Below are 10,004 nucleotides of genomic sequence, written 5' to 3'. Positions count from 1 at the left end.
CTGAGCAGTCTCGGGACTGATCCTGCACCCTCGCGATGGTGCTGAGCACCCTCGGGATGGTGCTGAGCAGCCTCGGGACTCATCCTGCACCCTCGGGATGGTGCTGAGCACCCTCGGGATGGTGCTGAGCACCCTCGGGACTCATCCTGCACCCTCGGGATGGTGCTGAGCACCCTCGGGATGGTGCTGAGCAACGGCCTGAGGGTGCTCAGCACCCTCAGGATGGTGCTCAGCACCATTGGGACTAATCCTGCACCCTCGGCACTCATCCTGTACCCTCGGGATGGTGCTGAGCACCCTCGGGATGGTGCTGAGCAAGCGGCTGACGGTGGTCAGCACCCTCAGGATGGTGCTCAGCACCATTGGGACTCATCCTGCACCCTCGGCACTCATCCTGCACCCTCGGGATGGTGCTGAGCACCCTCGGCATGGTGCTGAGCAAGCGCCTGACGGTGCTCAGCACCCTCAGGATGGTGCTCAGCACCATTGGGACTCATCCTGCACCCTCGGCACTCATCCTGCACCCTCGGGATGGTGCTGAGCACCCTCGGCATGGTGCTGAGCACCTTTCCGAAGGTGCTCAGCACCATCCAGAGGGTGCTCAGCACCATCCCGAGGGAGCAGGATGAGTCCCGAGGTTGCTCAGCACCATCCCGAGGGTGCTCAGCACCATCGCGAGGGTGCAGGATGAGTCCCGAGGTTGCTCAGCACCATCCCGAGGGTGCTCAGCACCATTCCGAGGGTGCTCAGCACCATCCCGAGGGTGCTCAGCACCATCGCGAGGGTGCAGGATGAGTCCCGAGGCTGCTCAGCACCATCCCAGCGGTGCTCAGCACCATCGCGGGGGTGCAGAATGAGTCCCGAGGTTGCTCAGCACCATCCCGAGGGTGCTCAGCACCATCCCGAGGGTGCTCAGCACCATTCCGAGGGTGCAGGATGAGTCCCGAGGTTGCTCAGCACCATCCCGAGGGTGCTCAGCACCATCGCGAGGGTGCTCAGCACCATCGCGAGGGTGCAGGATGAGTCCCGAGGCTGCTCAGCACCATCCCGAGGGTGCTCAGCACCTTCCCTGGGTGCTCAGCACCCTCGGCACTCATCCTGCACGTTCTGGAAGGCGCTCAGCACCCTCGGGACCTTTGACCCTGTTCCCTTTGATCCCAGTACCTTTTTTCCCAATTTCCGTTTCTCCCACCATTCCCTTTTTTTTCTTTATTCCTGGTTTGTTGTTTTCTTTCCCGGGTTGTTTTTCCCGATTTCCAGGGTTTTTTTCTTTATTCCCGTTTTTTCCCCCGATTCCCATGATTTTCCCGATACCCAGTTTTTTCTTTATTCCAGTTTTTTCCCCCCCCCCCCGATTCTCGGTTTTTCTTTTCCTGATTCCCGGGCTTTTCCCTATTCCCCGTTTTTCTTTATTCCCGGTTCTTTTTCCCCATTCCCGATATTTTTCCCCCCCAATTCCCATTTTCGTGATGCCCGCCTTTTCCCCCAGTTCCCGATTTTCCCCCGATTCCCGTTTATTTATTGTGCCGGTGTTAGCAGCGGGGCAGAGACAGGCGGGGGCCGTGTGCCGGCGCCGGGCGGCTTCGCTGGTGGACGCGGGGACGCGAAGACGCACGGCGGGGAGCGGACAGTGGCTGGGCCGGGCGGTGGCAGAGGCGACGCGGGTGTCAGCAGTTGTAGAGCCGGGGTCCCGTGCCCGTTCTCTTTCTCCCCCTCCGCGGTTTGAGAGGCTGGCACGGGGGGGTGGCACGGGGGACCCGGGGACGGCGGCGGCAGGAGCATCGGCGCTAGAAGCGGTGACTGCGCATGCGTGGATGACGTCAGCGCCGCAAGGCAGCACGGGGGAGCGGTGGACGGCAGCGCGAATTTCGGATCGGCCCGCGCCGCACAGATCGGTGTCGCTGCACGGCGGCGGCGGGGCCGGCGGCCCCACGGGCGCCGGGAAAGCGGAGCCCGCGGGGCACCAAGGCGGCGCGGGCGGCACGGAGGGGGCGTAGGGGAGCTGGGCTGCGGGGACCGCGATGCCGAGGGCGGGCGGGGGGGCGGGGCCGGGAAGCACGGTGTCGGCGGGGGAAGGCGGGACCGGGGGGACCGCGACGCCGGGGGCCGGCGGAGCCGCGGCGGCGGCGGGGCCCATAGCCGCGGGGACGGTGGAACGGGGCGGGACCGCAGCAGCGGGGGAAGCTCGGACGGCAGGAGGGGGGCAAAAGCGGGGGGGGGGGGTGGGACGGGGAAGGCGGGGGGAGGGGTGGGAACGGCGCGAGCCGGGACTGGGGGAGGGGGAAAGGGGGCCGCGTGCTCGGGGGGCGGGGGCACAGAGGACCGAGCGGGCAGGAAGGGACGGGGGCCGGCGGGGACCGAGGGAACGGGGGCCGCGTGCTCGGGTGTAGGGGTAGGAGAGACGGAGGTCGTGGGCTACGGGGGGCTGGTCGCGCGTTGTGTATTCGCAGCACACATTTCTACCAGTGCTCTGCAGGCTGGCAGGAGTTTAGCAGCTGCCATATCTCGGCGGGAAATGTTATTAAAAAGCTTATTACCGACTGTGTCCCAGAAATCTCTAGTGAAAAAATCTGAGCGTTTTGCCTTTGGGAAATTAACTCGAATCCAGGTTAGGAGGGGTTTTACTTCTCGTTTAGGCAAATTACTTTGGCTGGCTTTCAGTAAGAATTGGAGTTGCTTATACAGCTTTTTGTCTGGGGTTGAACAGTTCTGACCCGTGATAGACTGCTTTGTGACTCACCTCTTATTTAACTGATGTTGGCTCGTCTCTCAGAGCTCGGGCGATGGCTGCTGGCCAGGCACCTCCCGTCCGTTCTCGGGTGTCACTTAGTAATACTCGCACATAACCACGCTGCAGAGTCGTCGGAAAGCTACGGTTTGGACACTGCAGCGGAAACACTTTTAGAGAGATCGGGGTGCAGATGCTGTGGCAGCGTTTGCCCCTCGCTCGACCACGTAGAGGCTTTCCCCGCCGCTTAGCCCGGGTGGGCCGTCGCCTTGCAACGCCCCCCTGAGCTCCACGGGGGCTCCACGGAAACCAGGGGTGCAGACGCTGCTTGGCAACCTTCACCCCGAATAAACCACGCAGGGGGGGTGTCCCGTGTAGCACAGGAGAGACGTGGCTTCGCCACACCTCTCAGTGCCACAGGGCCCTGCGGCAACCAGGGGTGCAGAGGTCACTGGGCAATCTGCACCCCGAATAAACCACGCGGGGGGGGATTCCCTTGTAGCACAGGAGAGATGCGGCTTCGTCACACTTCTCAGTAGCAAGAACTCATCCTGCACCCTCGGGATGGTGCTGAGCATCCTCGGGACTCATCCTGCACCCTCGCGACGGTGCTGAGCACCCTCGGGATGGTGCTGAGCAACCTCGGGACTCATCCTGCACCCTCGGGATGGTGCTGAGCACCCTCGGGATGGTGCTGAGCTCCCTCGGAACTCATCCTGCACCCCCGCGATGGTTCTGAGCAACCTCGGGATGGTGCTGAGCAACCTCGGGACTCATCCTGCACCCTCGCGATGGTGCTGAGCACCCTCGGGATGGTGCTGAGCAGCCTCGGGACTCATCCTGCACCCTCGGGATGGTGCTGAGCACCCTCGGGATGGTGCTGAGCAACCGCCTGACGGTGCTCAGCACCCTCAGGATGGCGCTCAGCACCATTGGGACTCATCCTGCACTCCCGGGACTCATCCTGCACCCTCAGGATGGTGCTGAGCACCCTCGGGACTCATCCTGCACCCTCGCGATGGTGCTGAGCACCCTCGGGATGGTGCTGAGCAACCTCGGGACTCATCCTGCACCCTCGGGATGGTGCTGAGCACCCTCGGGATGGTGCTGAGCAACCTCGGGACTCATCCTGCACCCTCGCGATGGTGCTGAGCACCCTCGGGATGGTGCTGAGCAGCCTCGGGACTCATCCTGCACCCTCGGGATGGTGCTGAGCACCCTCGGGATGGTGCTGAGCAACCGCCTGACGGTGCTCAGCACCCTCAGGATGGTGCTCAGCACCATTGGGACTCATCCTGCACCCTCGGCACTCATCCTGCACCCTCAGGATGGTGCTGAGCACCCTCGGGATGGTGCTGAGCAACCGCCTGACGGTGCTCAGCACCCTCAGGATGGTGCTCAGCACCATTGGGACTCATCCTGCACCCTCGGCACTCATCCTGCACCCTCAGGATGGTGCTGAGCACCCTCGGGATGGTGCTGAGCAGCCTCGGGACTCATCCTTTAGGTTTAAAGGCTCGGCTCTGGCCAAGCCTTGACTTTACCTGGATAGAGAATTTACCAATAAACCCAGAAGTTTTCTGCATCAAAACAATATTCAGGTCAATTTGTCTTGGTAATTAGTGAATTAATATAGCAGCTGGATTTTACAGTGGGCTTGGAAAATTGTTATCCAGACATGATTTTCCCATCTTCCATTGATTTATCAGCTGTGGCAAACTCTGGGATGAGAGTTTATATTTAGAATATTCAGTAATTCATATTATAGATTATTTAGATAAGTTTAATATTGCATAATATCAATTATGCATCTTTTTAATTAGTTTTTGATTTCTGTAAAAATGTTATTTCCTATATGTACACATATGCATGTGTTTTACTTTGATGGTTTTTCATTGTCAGAACAAGACAGCAGATATTTTACCTTTGTTTACAAGAGAGGGGGAGGAAACAGAGGTTGCAGTTCAGAAGCATGGAAACACGATGTATGTATTTTAGATTTTGGAAAAAACGCAAAGATTATATATCTATTGCAAATAATTCTTGAACAGTCCTTTTTAAACAAGTCTGTTACAAAGCAAATTCCATCAATTATCAGGTACTGTTCTAACAGTACTCAAGCAAAGTTGAGAGAGAATTCTTTGATTCTGGTCAAAAGTTCAGAAGCAAGATTAAAAATTTGTTTCAATTAATAATTTGGAGGAAAGTCTATGTTTGTGTCTTCACAGGTTCAAAACAGAAGTAACTTCCTAGTGAAGAACATGGAAACTCATGAGCTGCAGAGACAGACAGGCCAAAGAGCAGAAGAGCGAGCACGCAGATGTGAACTGTATCAAGACCACAGTTGACAGATGAACAACTTTGATCCAACATGCAAGAGCAATGAACTTTGGGTTTCATGTGAAAGAGTGGGAAAATTGATATTGTAAAACCTCATTTGTAAAAGTATGGTGTGAACTGTGTCAAGATTCAGAATCTTGCACAAGAGATAAAGTCCTTGAAGATGAAGGTGAACCAGGTATCAGACTAGAGCTGTATCATTTTGTTGATCACTTTGTGATGCAATTTCACCTGCATCGCTTCTTTTAGTTAACTCAAAAGATAGTATACCTTAGCTCAGTGAAAATAGTTTTTTGTATAATATTCAATTTTTCTTTTTATTTAATCATGGTCTATATAAAGAGGCAACATCTTAGTGTAACCTTATATCAATCTTAGTCACGCCTGATTGTGAAGAGTTTGACTCATGAAATTTCAGATAGAGATTTATAACAACTCAGCTTTCAATTCAAGTAGCTTCAGCAGAAACTTTAAAGCAATTAGACAAATTAAGCTACTGGTTAAGTAAGCAACCTAGATCTATTTCTCTAGCTTTGAGTAGTTAGTTAACTGATGTTCAAAACTGGAGGCAGAGTTCTCTGTAGAGCAGAGCAGCAGTTCTGTTGTTGGTGCATAGGGCATGAGTGAAGGAAAAATAACCCTTCTCCAAAATTAATCAAAGAAAAGGTTTGGGTTGATATTTATTTTTTTTTTTTAAAGAGAGGGGCAAATGTTGGAGTCTGGAATACAGAGTGCGTGCCCTTGTTTCTGATACTTAGTTATAAGATCCAGAAAATCACTGGATTTCATATTATATGAAATTCATGAGCACGTTTTCATGGTGATACATGAAAACAAATATTAAAGTTAGATAGAAAAAGCTAAAAGTGTAAGTGTGTAGATTAGAAAGTTTTTTTAAATCACTAGGTGAAAAAGTTAGGTTAGAGAACAGGAGACAAGATGGAGGATTTACAGTGTTGTCTCTTGTCCCTTCTTCTTTCTTCTTCATGTTCTTCTCCTGGAGGTTTTTGGGTAGTAGTAAGTGATTGGATAGAGAATGCCATAGTGCATCACAGAGGAGAGGGGTCATTGGGTCATTAAGAAAAATAATATACGTGTCTATTGTTAATTGGGTAAAAATAGGTGTAAAGATTAAAGAACTGCGTATTTCGGGGCCATTCTATGCATCAGACACAAAGTGTGCCACAAGGCCTTGTTTGTACCGTCGGAAGAAAGAAATGTACCAGATTGCAAAGATTAACCTTGTGCAGCCAGCCTGGAGAGACCTGTCCAGTTCTGTGATGACCTTTTAATAAACACGAGAAACAAGATTCTAACGAGCTTTGGAGTTTTCTTCGAATAATAAGAACTGAGATAAGCAGGGCTCCCCACAAGGGAGGATCCCAAAAGAATTTAATCCAAAGGAGGCTGAGAGATCCAAGAATAAAAAGAAAAATACAGAAGCCATGCAGCAGAAACAGAGAAAGAGAAAAAGGATTTTTTAGAGAAAAGTTACAAGTGGCACTTGCTGTGCTCATTGTCAAAAGTTGCCAGTCCTCAGGTGACTGCAATCTGCCTACCTTCCTCAACAGCATCGGTGGCTACAAAAACTTACTCAAGTTTAAGCCTCCCCAAGAGGCTGTGGATTATCTTTCCTGCTCCTTGCAGGGAAGGCACGTCTTCTCTGTGACCAAATGAAGTCTCTCCTTCTGAGATGAACCCCAGGCTATGGGCCACCTAGAGCTGTGCCCATCTTAACCTACAAGAGAAAGATCGACACTTTAAAACTTGGGAGCATCACTGTGCACGCTGAAAAGCCAGAATGCACCATCTCCGGATAAGGCACAGAATCACTCCAGTTGCAGACACAAATTTTTAAGAACAGATTGGAAGTACCTCGGGACACTTATTGCAACATTTAGATCTTGGGTGGCCTCTGCCATGCAACAGAAACTGGAGTGCCAAATCTTCCTAGGCAAAAATTCCTCTCCTTGACCAAATCAATCCTCAACTGGCACATGGCAGCTGAACTTTACACCCACGTGTGGTGCTAAATACAAGAAGAAATTCAAGTTTCCTTCACTGAAATGAGGGCAACAAAGATCTGGCCCTCACAACCGGTCAGGCACACCTCGGCAGACTCTGTTAGCTCGTGTCAGGCAGGGAGAAGGTGCACGAGGAACGTGTGTGTCCGCCTCGACACGAGCGGAAGCGTCATTCACGTGTACCTTCCAACGTGCCCTGCAGCTCATGGCCAGGAATACACTAATGAATTATTTGTTATGGGGAAGAAATAGACTGTTAAGGACTTTACCTTCATCTGTGTGCAGTATTCCTTGAACTGAGTCCTTTCTGCCTCGTCAGTGGATTGAAGGTATTTCTTCCTAGACTCATCTCCCACCACGCAGAGGCATTTAGCGAATGCCAGGCTCGGACGGGTCTGTTGGAATAGGAGCAGAGTCAGAAAAAGGAGCTAAAAATGAGTAGGTGGAAACAGTTTCAGACACACAGCACTTCCAGGATGTAGTTACTTCTGGTACATCTATGCAGTACTCTAAGCAATGATTTTGAACCTTTTATCCCAGCTTTAATAGGTTATTCCTAATTATTGCCACCTTTATAACCAGCACTCGCCTGCCCCTGCAATACACAGGCACAGGGAGGACACTGCAGTTATTTACGCAACAGAAGAAGTAACATACCAAATTAAACACCCAGCACTATACCTCACGTCTAGAAACAAAAATTTGGCACACACTTCAGTGTGCAAAACACCTGGAAGAATAAAACCTGCTTTAAATATATTAGGCATCTAGCCACACGCCTATGAAATTCAGTGCAACAGTGACAAAAAAAGGAATTATTTCCTTAACACCGTGTCCCCGCTCGAGCCCGGCCGTGTCACTTTACACACTTAACTCTCTTTCACCCCTCCCTGCTATTTACAGACGCCGCCCCGCTCACTCCCTCCCCAGGCATTTGTGGTGCTCAAAAGCAGAAACTCTGTATCTGTATGCACTAAGGTCCATCATTTTTTACATTTCCATTTTTTCTTTACATTTGACTTCATCCCCAACAGTTGTCTAAGAAATAATGTTATTAAATCTTTGTTTCACTTGGTACACCGTGAGAACTTGGTGTTGCTCTGTATGTGTGGCTTTGGCCACACTTGTGGACATGTAAAGTCAGTACTTGGAGTCCTCTGGACACATAATGGGCAAAGTGTGTCAGAAGGCCCCGGTGGATAAATTGCTGTTCCGTACATCTGTAGTGGTGCTGAGTTTTCCTTTGGTTAAGGAGACCTTAACCACTTTCACTGTGGGGAAAGCTGATGGACTCCTGACTACAGGGCTGGGGTGATGGTGCTGCCTTCTGCATGCTTTTCCTTTGTGGACACAAACCAGTGGAAAAGCAAAGCCCTGAAGCAACCAGGATCCTCCTGAGAGGGCCACTCTGTTCCAGCAGCAGTGCTGAACGCACTCCCTCTCCTCTTCCAGCCCTGGCCAGCGCTACAGCAGGCAGAGGGAGCTGCCTGGGGAAAATGGAATCTTGGCCCTGCTCCACCAGGTACCAACCTCTTCCTCTGCCAGACCATGTGCCTTCACACAAAAGATGAATCCCCAAAGGATGGGCCTTGCAGGCTCTTGCCTTGGAGTGGGAGCAGCTCCACCCCGCTTTTATTCTGGTGGCAGCTTGCTTCCTCCCAAGGTAGAGACTGGTGCTCCCAGGGTGAGCACTCCCGGTGAAATGGCCAGGCCTCCCAGCCCTGCAGTTTAAAAATGACCACAGACACTCAGAGAGAGCCATGGACAGGTAAGAAGGAAATGCTCCAGCAAGCGAGGCTGACTTGAACAGCTGCAGCCTGGGCATTGCTTTGCCGTCTCCCATCACCCAGCTCTGCAGCCAAGAGGTCCCTGTGGTCTGTAGCACCCGCCTGGTGCACGTGGGACCGCTCGGGGAAGGCGGCCAGAGCAGGACGTACTGGGGACCCGGGTGCAGCAGCCATGTAGAAATGCTGTGAGGTCCAGAGACACCGAGCGGTTCGGCCAGCCCAGGTCACAGCCACGCTGGAAGGGGAGCGGGAGCTGAGAGTATGGGATGGGATCATACTTTGTTCCAAGGCAGGTAAATTCCCCATCATTTTTCCTTATTATTTTGAACTCTAACAGCATCAAACACTTTGTGCTTCTCTGCGTTTAACATACAGTTTTCCACTGGGTTGGCTGCTCACGGTTTTTCTCTGTTTCACCACAAAATTGGTTGTAAGATCTTTTGGATCAAATCCCAACATCTTCCTTTACTCATGGATTAGGAAGGAAATTGTTGAAATATCCCTAATTTAACCCCAAAAGCCTCCCAGGATTTCCTCCCCAAATCCCCCAATTTTCACCCCAAATTTCACCCCAAAATCCATCCTGAGAGTCCAGAGGTTCTGGAACCAGTCTGGGGGTTCTAGACTATTCTGCTGGACCCCGCTCGGTGCTGAGGTTCCAGATCACCCAGGACAGTCCAAAACACCGGGAGAACCTCAGCAGCCTTCAGGACCCTCGGGATGGATCCAGGACCTTCTGGAAGACGCTCAGGACCCTCGGGACGCATCCTGCACCTTCTGGAAGGCGCTCAGCACCCTCGGGATGGATCCAGCACCTTCTGGAAGGCGCTCAGCACCCTCGGGATGGATCCTCCAATCTCCAGAAGGCGCTCAGCACCCTCAGGACAGATCCAGCACCTTCTGGAAGGCGCTCAGCACCCTCGGGACGGATCCGGGACCTTCTGGAAGGCACCCAGCACCCTCGGGACGCATCCAGCACCTTCTGGAAGGCACTCAGCACCTTCTGGAAGGCGCTCAGCACCCTCGGGACGGATCTGGGACCTTCTGGAAGGCGCTCAGCACCTGTGGGATGCATCCAGCACCTTCTGGAAGGCGCTCAGCACCCTCGGGACGGATCCAGCACCT

Source organism: Pseudopodoces humilis, chromosome 30, assembly GCF_049639895.1.
Source record: "Pseudopodoces humilis isolate 2021_Gansu_Grassland_sample_001 chromosome 30, ASM4963989v1, whole genome shotgun sequence".
NCBI lineage: Eukaryota > Metazoa > Chordata > Aves > Passeriformes > Paridae > Pseudopodoces > Pseudopodoces humilis.
Note: the sequence above shows the minus strand (reverse complement) of the source record.